The 10,758-nt window shown below is 52.2% G+C and overlaps 1 protein-coding gene across 1 annotated transcript in view; it reads left to right on the top strand.

The window, feature by feature from the left end:
• Nucleotides 1–2,347: 2,347 nt before the first annotated feature.
• The window catches only part of Esrrg (estrogen related receptor gamma), a 606,512-nt gene continuing 598,101 nt past the window's right edge, over nt 2,348–10,758 (top strand). The window contains exon 1 of the mRNA XM_023710237.1: nt 2,348–2,503. The gene's annotated coding sequence lies outside the window, so the exon portion shown is untranslated. The remainder of the gene's footprint in view (nt 2,504–10,758) is intronic.

The following is a 10,758-nucleotide window of genomic DNA, read 5'->3' as shown; positions in this document are numbered from 1 at the left end:
ACTGCCCCCCCTTCTCCCACCCGGTCGTCTCCCCCTTTCCTAGGATACAGAAGGTGAATAATGAAACCATTTTGTTAATAGTTTATGAGCCATGAGATTGGAAATGTATATGGATAGACCGAAGCACTGGACTAAAATCATTTGAAAAGGGCGGGGGAGGAGGGAGAGAGGGGGAGAGAAAGGGCGGGGGGAGGGGACGGCAGACAGAGAGAGAGAGAGAGAGAGAGAGAGAGAGAGAGAGAGAGAGACAGAGAGTCGTCGTGTCCTCCTAGTTCCCTAGCTGATAGCGGAAAGAGGCACGCAGGGAGGCCTCGCTCTGCTCCTTCCGAGGGCAGCGGCTCGAGCGGAAATCCTCCCTCCTGCGCCTCACCCTCTTCGTCTTCCCGAGGGGCTGGAGCGAGAGCGAGATGAATTGGGGTGATGGCAAGATAACGCGAGTGGGAGATAATCCTTATCAGCAGGATTTTTCTTCCTATGATGGGATCTAAAAAGATCTATCATCCAGAGCAGCTTTCCCCCAGGCGTAACACAATAGACGCGAGCCTGGCGCCTGGGACAGCCCTGGCCACCCTGCATCCCTTGTCTTTGTCCATACAGGGTCTGCTCTCCTAGTACAAACACCCAAACCTTCCAGGGCACCTCCCTGACCTCCAACTGCCCTGCAAGCAGCCTTCCCCGCCGCCCCTTTGGTGGAGTTCTACCGTCTCTCAGCTGCGGGCTCGGAAGAAATGTGGGGCACCTGTGGGGACAGTGGGGCTGCAGAGGGCACAGGTGAGACCCTGGCCTGCACCTACAGCCGGCCGCGCGGCCTACGGCTGGTTGAGGAACAGCTGCTCAAGGCTGGGTCCTGGAAGAAACCGCCCGCCACTTGGCTGGGCTTCCCCGGGAGTTAGGGGCGCGCTCAGCGTAGGTGGCAGGGTCCAAAACAGAAGCTGAAGGCCACTGGGTGAGGTACTCAACTCTGATCCCCCAACCGGGCCGGGGTGCACCCAGACCCCGGGCTTCTGTCCACCCAGCCTCGTCGGCTGCGCCTTTACGAGCCGCTAGGCCGGGCAGAGCAGCCACGCAGCATTCTCTGAGGCCTGGAGAAGCCCGGCGAGCGCGCCCAGCGCGGCCAAAGCGCAGATTCGCAGGAAGGCGCCTCACCGCGCGCAAGAAGCAGCACTTGTTTCGTGCTTCTTTCAAACTGTTCTAGGGCCTGGGACAAACATTAACTTTTGCGGGGATGAGGAAGTAACTGGCTGCGGGTGGAGCTGGAAAAGCGCCAGTGGTGCCTCGGCCGCTACGTGGAGTCCCGGAGCCTCCTAGTCTTTGCCCTGGGCGTGGAGGCCACGGTTGACCTTGCCGAATCCGAGCGCGAAACAGAGGCGGCAGGAAAGGGCGAGACTCTCCCTTCCCTGCTGGAGGCCTCTGCAGCTCTGGGCGAGCCTGGCGAGGGAAACTGGAGTGCGCAGCGCGCTGCGGTCCCTGCCGCTGCGCCTCCGGCCCCGGCCCTCACCTGCGGAGCCACCCTTTCCTAAGCCCCCACCCACCCCAGTTGTTGCTGTCGCTCCTGGCGACCCTGATTTTGCTGCGTATTTGGGGGCACATCCATGACAAACGTAGTGACACTGCCTCATCCAGTAGGACGTTGGGAGCGGCCACTCAGTGTCTGTTGTCCGGAAGGGTTTTCCAGGCAGCTCTACAGAGAAAATGAAGATCAAACCCGTTCGCCACCCAGCACTCGGCCTGGCGCGTCTTTGTGGCCCCAGAGCACGCAAGGGCTCGGCCCCGCCGTTTGCCCGGTCCCCTGGTCTGGCTGCGGCAGAGGTTGGAGGGTTCAGGGGGTGAGCCGGGCGGGCGCTGCAGCTGGGGCGCTATTGTTGCTGTGGGGAGGCTTCCTGCTCAGGGTTCTCAGCTGTAACCCTCAGCTCAGCTTCCCGCACTTTCCTCCAAATTCCCAGCCTCGGACCTCCGGAAGTCTCCAAATCCCCGCGCTGTTTCCCTATCCCCTCGCCTGCCGCCTCCCTCGCGCCTGGGCAGCGGGCTGGGATCGTCCTTCCCCGTGGCTCGCAGGGCCTCAGCGCCCGCTCGCGGTGCTCTTGGAGACCCGGAGGCCAGATCCTGTGAGGCCCCCTGCCTTGCCAAAGTAACAACACTGGAAATTCTAAGAAAAGTGAACGCCTCGGTCCTCTCCGCAGCGGGGCAAGCGGTGCAGGAGGGGGCTGTGGCGCCGGTTGTCCCCAGGACCCGAGCGCTCCGGAGCGAATGTGCGCGCGCTCTTCTCATTTGCTGGTCAATTCCGTCGAAAAGTTTGCTATTTATAGGTCGCACGCGGCCGCCGGGTCCACACGCCCGCTTGCCCGGGGCTAAGGGAGAGCGGCCTGTCCCGGTGGAGTCCTGGGATCTGATTTGTTTGGCTTCCGCCCTCGAGCGCACCACGGGTACCCGGCGAGGAGACCGCGGGGAGCCCCGAAAGCAGCCCTGGCCGGGCGGGAAGAGGGAGCTCCTGGCCCGCGACCCCGTGAGTCCGCGCCGGCCCGGGGCCCTGGGAGGGGCCCCCGAGCTCTGGCGCCTCCAGGCGTGCCCTCCTCCCACTTAACTACCCCCTCCCCCCCGATTTCGGAGAGTCTCTCCCCTCCGCTTCTCTCTGGGGCCCTGCTCGCCACTTGCCGAGGAGTTTGCGTCTGAACAGTGAAAGAGGCCAAAGCGGCCGGGTTGCGGGCGGCGGGGTGGGCGCAGACAGCTGCGGAGGTGAGGTCCTGCGGCCGAATGGCGACCTTTCAGCGCCCCGGCTCTGGCGCGGGGATCGGAAGGCTGGAACTGCACAGCCTAACGGTGTGGGGCTACACGGCTGCGCCCCGAGAGCGGATCTGCCTTAACATCTCGCGCTGGGCGGAAGGAAGGGATGGAGAGGAAGAATGCGGACAGACGCTGGGCTGGCCGGAAGTACGGTCAGGTCCTTCAGCCCCAGGTGCCGCAGGGGCTCTGCTCTCCCCTTCCAGCTGTGGTGCACCGACTCACTTGGGGGCAGAGATGCAAAAGGACCTTAGAGGTCAACAAGTAGGCCTTGACCTTGTCCTTTCCTTCAAGCCCGAGCCTGGAACGAAGTTGTGTGGTTTTTTAGAAGTCACATGTCCCCGGGGAGGGAGCCCAAGGGAGAGGCGGGTGGAGAGCTTTCCCAGGCCAGGCAGGAGTGCGCTGGAGGCTTCTGCGCGCGAGGGCTCCGGTGCGTGGCTGCAGGGCTGCTGCTGGCTCGATGCCCGCGGAGGGCGCTAGGGCGTGCTTTCCTGGCTCGGGCCTAAGTACTGCCCAGGCGGAGTGAGGTGGGCAAAATCGTGACTGGAAATAATTCCACAGTGGGTCAGTTTGGCCGAAAATAAGGGCTCATGGTAGGTTGAGAAGGAGTTAGGCAGCCCTGACTGTGTCACCTCTCCAGCAGGCATGACCCAGGGCCCTCACCGCGTGTCTCTGAATTAACTTCTTAGGAGCCATAAATTTTCCCCAACAAAGTAGATGTCACGAAATTCATGACACTTCCCCAAAGCTTTCCTAGCATCTTCTCCAGAGAGACTAGAGACTTAGCACCGCTCTTCCAGGGCACTGCGTTTAGAGGACCTTCTCTCTGGGGCACCCTTGGGGGCTGGGTGTGTGGGCGCACACTGCTGGAACAAGCTGACCTGGACAGGACGACAGGGAGCACCCACACCTGGCTCGGAACTGCTTGCATTCGCACCCAGGCTGCCCAGTATAGCTGACAGTCCACCTGGCACGGGCAGAGCAGAGGCGGGTCCTGCTGCACCTAGGGGAGTACAGGTAGTGTGACCCATAGGACAGCTTCCTAGCTGGTTCAGATTGAGAGTTGAAGCTTCACAGTTAGGAAATCTTGGCACTGACCATACTTGTCAGAATTTGGCAGCTGAAAGTACTGTGTCTTAAAATATTTCTCACCCTATTCCCCACAGTAAATGCCTTTCAGTCGCCCCAGTGGGGATTATCCAAGTTGCTGGTCCTTTTGCTTAGCCTTAAGGGGAAAGCAAGGGACAAAAGAGAGGAGGTCAAAGTGAGAAAGGAGAAAGACCCAGAAAAGTGTGGTGAGGGAAAGGAGGAGGAGCCAGAGGAGACCTTGCTAGCTGTTTGTCTCCTTGGCAACATGCATGGTCTTTTGAGAGTTAGCCCAAGAACAGCACAGCCCATCCCAGGTTCCTTGGCCATAGTGGGCCAGTAGTGGCCACCTTCTTGGCCTCCTCCACCCCTGGAGGCCACACGGGTATTTGGATCCTTGTCCCCAGAGTTTCTATGGCACACATTGATCAGCTGCTGCTCAAAGATGAGATAGGCCAGATGTCCACTCTGGCAGCCCTGACGCTTCCACTTCAGCGTGGCCTGGACTCTGGTCTGGGGGAGGAGCTCTCCTGCCCTTGGTGGGATCTGAGAACCAGGAGGTGGAGTTAGTTGGATCAGGATGTGAGCTCTGCCACCCAGTCCCAGGCAGGATTCCTTTCTGACTTGTTGTCCTTTCACACTCGCTCTGTGAGTGAATACCCTCTAGGCCCTGGGGATTTACTCACAGGTTTCTGCTCTTTCTCAGTGGGAGTAAAGATGCTGTTTGTACCATCCAGACACAGGTAGAGAGCAAACATTGTGTGTGTGTAGTGTGTAGGGTATGTGTGTCTGTGTGTATACACACAATGAGCATCCTGTTTCCAGATTACTTAGTGAAGGAAGACCAAATTTTATTTTTTCTGAAATAAGTGATTTCCAAGGAACCCTGGAAAGCAGCATCAAGGTTTGTCCCTTTCCCAATTCGTCAGCTTTGTGACCTTTAAACCCCTAGCAGAGGGAATGAAAAGGAAGCCCTGTGTACAGTGTGGCAAGGACAGTCACCTGTGCCTGCCCTGTCCTTACCCTTCTCACATGGCCTCGGACCTTAGTTACAAGTGCCTGGAGGGCCACAAATAATCAGAGCACCAACCCCTGGCAGGGCCCGAGTTGTGGTCCTTTCTGTGGCTGATGAGTCACAGGGTGAGGTGATCAACTTGAGGTGTCCCAGACCAAGGGAATGGTACGGCCCTAACACCTCCTGTTGGAGAAGGACAGTCCCTCCTGTCCCTAGCCCTCTCCACTCCTGCAGCCTGCGGCCTGCCTGGCTGCTCTCCCATGTCAGCTGGAGCTAAAATGGCCATGGGGACCCAAGCCCAGTTGACCCCCCCTCCCTTCCCCCACAGGCCCCTGTCTGTAGTAAAGAGTGGCTGTGCCTGGATGGTGGCCTCGGCAGATGGCTCCTTAAAGGCAAACTGCGTCTTTGCTTTTTTTTTTTTTTTTTTCCATCCTCACACGGCATCATCCTTCTGGGGAGGAGGGCACCCCAGGGAGCCAGCTGTGGGGAGATCCTACTCCATGTGCTAACATCCGGGACTTCTGCTAAGAGGCTCACGCAGAGGTGAGCTCCATGCGGGGTTGGCCTTGTTCCTGGTCACTGGATCTTTCCATTGACCCAGTGCTGGGCAGGAAACTGAGCTCAAGGAGGGGACCAGGTACAACCCAGGGAAGACCTGAGGACTGTTGCCCTCCGCATTTCAGTTAACGCCATGTTTCCTGGTTGAACTCCTGGGCTCTGGGGCTGGCCTAGCCACACAGCCCATCCGCACCGCTCTGGCCCAGCATTCTTAGAACTGAGCCACGACACAGTGGCAAGCTGTGCTGCGGAGGCCTCTGTGTCCTCTGCCTCACCTAATTTGGATATAAAGTAAAAGTGATTATTTTCATCAAGTTTCATTCACCTTCAACAGGTTGGTTTCGGTTTCTTTATTTCTCAAATTTCCTTACACAAACAGCACGGAGAACTAGATCTGTGTTGCCTCTCTGGAGCAGAATTACCTGTGCCGCAAATCTCCAGGCTGCTCTGGCTGAAACTGCCCCGGCTTTCCTCTCAATTAGACACACCCTTGAGATGAAAGGGAGGGAGTTTTGTTTTTTAATCTGAATGATTCAAAACCGCTCTCTCTCTTCTGCCTGTTCAAATCTGTTAATTAACATAGAAGTAGACATATCTTAACAGATAAGCATGACTTTTTGCAGTTCTGAGGATTAAACTTAATAATACACAGCCCCAACCCCGCAACACCCCCCTCACTTTTCATTTTATATTTTCAGACAGGTTCAGGCTGTTACTAAATTGCCCAGACTGGGCTCAAATTTACCATCTTGTCCCAGCCTCTCCAAATGCTGGGAGTAGAGGTGTCTGCTGCCACGCCCAGATAAACAGCACTTTTTGTATAGAAAACTTCTTTGAGGTTATTTGTAAACCATAGATCAGGTCCGTAACATAACTTCAGGTAACTCCCTTTGCAATTGATTGACAGTGGCACCTACTCTCAGAGCCCTGGGTCTCACTACCACACCTCCTGGTACTTACGTGCTCTGGTCCAACTGAATCTGCCATCAGTTGCTTGAACAAGTACTTTCTTTTTGTTAATTGCTTTTTTTTTTTTTTTTTAAAGTGAGGGTCTATAAGGTCTCATTACATAGATCAGACTCTAGTGTTTCTCCTGTTTTCAGCCTCCCAAAGAGTTTGGATCACAGGCGCCCGCCACTGCGCCCGGTCTCAATGGCTGTCTCAGCACACCCAGGGGATTGAACCCAGCCCTGCCTCTGCCTAAGCAGGCACTTTAGTCCTCTGAGCTATTAGGCTGGACCTAGAACAAGTATGTTCTTAAATTTAATTTTTCCCCCTATTTTTTAATTTGTTCAACTTTTCCACTTTCATGGTCTATGAGACAGAAGTTTGCTATCAAAAAATTAAATAGCACGTAATATATTCGGTAATCCCATTTACATAAGCAGCATCTTAAGTGTCAGCATTATAATTGTTAAGTTAAAAAAAAAAAACTTTTTGGGTCGCAGAAAAATGTCCTCTTTTGCAGGGCAGCTGGCTGAGCAGCTCTTCTCCAGTGCTCTCTATTGTTTCTAGGAGGGGCACACAGTTGCTTTGGATTCATTCACCTCATGTCACATGGGTTGGCTGGCCTCTGAGAAACTGTACCCTTCCTCTTGCTGGGGTAATCAATGGGTGACTGCTCAGATTGTACATTTCCATGTCGTGTAGAAGAGAGGGGCTCCCCACGTCCGCCTTGGTTAGTGATGACCAAACTGAGCTTCTGGAAATGGAAATGTACTGCTGGAAAAGTGGAAGTCCCCACTGGCACACTGTCAGGCCACAACTGCCACTTGAGAGGGAAGGACGAGTGACAGATGAAGGAGAATAAGCACAGGCTGTCAGCTAGTGGTGTGCAAGATGTCCTGTGTCATGGCTAAAATCGCTTGGATGGGGCAGAGGGTGGAACTTGGTGCCAGAGTGCTCGCCTCTTGTGTGTGTGTGTGTGTGTGTGTGTGTGTCCCTGGGCTTGGTCTCTAGTACTGAAAACACACACGTGTGCACACACACACAAACACACCTTTGCGCAGGTAAAGTGATCCATGATGTGAAAATACTTTGCAGGGGGAAGTTTTAGCTTCCTCGACTGGGGATTCAAGCCAATAATTTAAAATGTGCTAAAATTTGCATAACATAAAATCTACTATTTCAATCATTTTATTATTTATTTATTTATTTTTTGGCGGTACCAGGGATCAAACTCAGGACCTTGCGCTTGTCAGGCAGGCGCTTATGCCACTGAGCTATATCCGCGGCCCCTATTTCAACCATTTTAAAGCACACAATTCAGTGGCTTTTAGCAGGTTCATAGTGCCCTGCAAACACTATCACCCTCTAAATCGGAAATGTGTATCACCCCAAAAACCAACCTGTGCCCCCTGAACAACCACTCTTCATTCCTTCTCCTCTGCTCCCATGAGCTGCCTCCAGTGTCTGGGGCTTCCCATTCTGGATATGTCCTCAGAAGAGAGTGACAGAGTGTGAGGCCTTGTTGCTGGCTTCTCCTCAATGCTGGTTACAGGGTTCCTCCTCTAGGTGACATCTGTCAGCCCTGCGTCCCTCTTCGTGGCCCAATCAGACTGGATTGCGCGAATACCCAGGCCAGTGTACACATTCATGAGCTGATCGACATTGTGTTCCGAGTGTTACGAACAGCGCTGTTACAGAAATCTCTATAGAGCTTTGTTCAAACCTAAGGCTTAAGCTCTTTGGTGAATAACTGTTGTGGGGACAGCTATGCCACTTTGAGTCTACCTTCGCACTGGACACATGTGAAAGATGCGGTTCCGCCATACCCTCCGCACACTTCTTGCATTTTTTCCCAGAAGCCCTGCTGGGCAGGGTGAGTGCCTCCCACTGTTGTTTCAATGTCCATTTCCTTAAGAGCTAAGAATGTTGGGCATCTTCTCACAGGCGTCTTAGCCATTTGCAGTCTCATTGGAGAAATGTCTTTTCAGGACTTTTTGTCATTGTTAAATTGTTGCATTGTAAGAATTCCTTATGGGTTCTCAATGCTAGGCCCTTGTGAGATGATTTGCAGATATTATATTATTTTCCATTTGATGAAATCTTTTTTTACTTTCTTGATATTTCCCTGTAATTTGCAAATGTTTTCAATGAATTCCAATTTATCAGTAGTGATTTTTAACAATTGGTGCATTTCACATTCAGGAGAAGACAGATTGGATGCAACACACAGAGAATTTAAAGTTGTAAATTTGAAATAAAAGAATGTTTTGTTCTCTGCCTACAACTATACCAAATGCAGATGATCAGAGACTCTGTGGAAATATAGATGCTGTTAAAGAAAAAGAAGAAACAGGTAGGGCTACACTGACCTTTTTATTCGAAGAAGTCCTGACTTAGTCAGATAACGTGTCTGCCACAGTGAATGAAATCTTTTATCACAAGCTGACAGTCATTGTTTTTTTAAAAATTATCACTATCAAATTCATCTACCAAGAAATTTCAAATAGTCTCCTCTGTTTAAATAACATTAAGGATCTGCCTTAAACTAACAAGTACCAGGAAAATCAAAGTAAAGGTTGACAGGGTGTTCCCAACTCAGCAGTTTCTTAGGACACAGCTTGGAGTGTCAGGTGACTTGCTTGTAAAGTTCCTGGGAGAAAGGTCTTACAGAGACAAGCAAAAGTAAACGATTGCAAAACTTCATTAAAACAAGTTAATAGAGGGAATAAGATATGGATGAACATTATTGAACACAAAGCTTTAGCTATTGTCTCAAATTGGTTCCTTTTGGGCAATCATTTTATTGATTAAAGACAGCCCACAAAATGGTTTGAGCTGGATCTTTAATTATTCAGCTACTGGCTGAGCATGGTGGGGCATGCCTGTCATCCCTGCCTTGGCCTCCCAGCACGAAGGCTGGAGGATCATCGTGAGTTCGAGACCAGCCTGGGCTACAAAGTGAGCTCAAGTCCCGCCTGAACTGCATGGCAAGACCCTGTTGTAAAAATAAAATAAAATAAAAATAAAATTATTTAGTCATACAGTTAAGAAGGCATGAGGAGATCCTGGATTACACATCTCAGGTTTTATCTGCTAAAGAACTTGGACCAGATTTTTGTGTTGGACACTTGGTGGAATGCGCCACTGGGCTGACCACTGCACGCTGGGTAACTGCAGGCCCACGAGTGTGAGTGTGACCATCACCCTGAGAAATCCCAAACTTTTTCTTCCAAGTATGGTGAGAATAAGAATGCAGTGCTGTGTGTGACAGTGTTTCCTACACGGGAGGTGTATTTCTAAGGCCTTTTGAACTTACAGTGCTCATGCCAACAGTATGCCAAGTATTAGCCTAAGTTTTAAAAAGTAAAATAAAGAAAAAGAAGGCTGAGTGGGTAGCTCAGTGCTAGACTACTTGCTCAACATATGTGAGGGCCTGGCTTCAAACTCTAGGGGCCAGCTGAAAAAAAACAAAGATAAAAATCAAAGTTCTCAAACAATACTGCTGCCAGGAAGATAGCTCAGCGGCTTAAGCCCCTGACTGGCAAACACAAGGTCCTGAGTTCAATCCCTGGTACCAAAACAAAATGAAAACCTGGGCCACAAAGATAGCTCAGCTAGGCAAGCGCAAGAACCTAGATTCCATCCCTGGTCACACATTCCAGGCCAGCCCCAACATGAGCGTGGGGAGCCAGCCACCAAGACCGGGCATGGTGGCACACACCTGTAATCCCAGTGCTGGAGAGGCTGAGACAGGATGATCGCTGTGAGTCTGAGCTGCATACCGAGACCCTATATCAAATACATAATTTTTTTAAAAAAAGAAACAAAGCAACAATGCGGCCAAGTAAAGACTATCATTTCTCCCTGTTTTGTAAGTGGAGAAACAGAGACAGGAGTTCATGTAGCCACAGTCATAGCGCTGAGAGGAGCAGTTCTAGCTGCTGAACCCAAGACGCTGGCGCTCACATTCGTTTTCTTACCTGCTGTACTGTAGTGCTGCCAACTTGAGACGGACACATTTCAGATGCAAATCTGGTTCATATTTTCTACATTAGTTGACTCAAAAACTAGTTCCTGGTGCTGGATTTCCCTGGGAACCTTGAGAGGCCCTGCAGTGCGGGGACTGCTTTCCTTACTCTCTATGGCGAAAATCAGCAGGGGCTGTTTGTCACTGCTGTCTTTCGGCAGTCACCCAACTCGGCTTGGTCATCTACTTGCTTACCTGCATAAGCTGTATAGCCGTCTGTCACGTCCGTTAGGCCTGACCTAGGACACGGGTAGGGAAGGCAGATCGTCACCAACCCGAAGCAGAAGGGCAGCCCTAGCCAGACGGTGGGCGCCGCGAAGCTCCCTTGCTGCCTCTTCTGGCATTG

The sequence above is a fragment of the Octodon degus genome, unplaced genomic scaffold, assembly GCF_000260255.1.
Source record: "Octodon degus isolate 3935 unplaced genomic scaffold, OctDeg1.0 scaffold00017, whole genome shotgun sequence".
Lineage (NCBI taxonomy): Eukaryota > Metazoa > Chordata > Mammalia > Rodentia > Octodontidae > Octodon > Octodon degus.
Note: the sequence above shows the minus strand (reverse complement) of the source record. Positions and strands in the feature narration are given on the sequence as shown.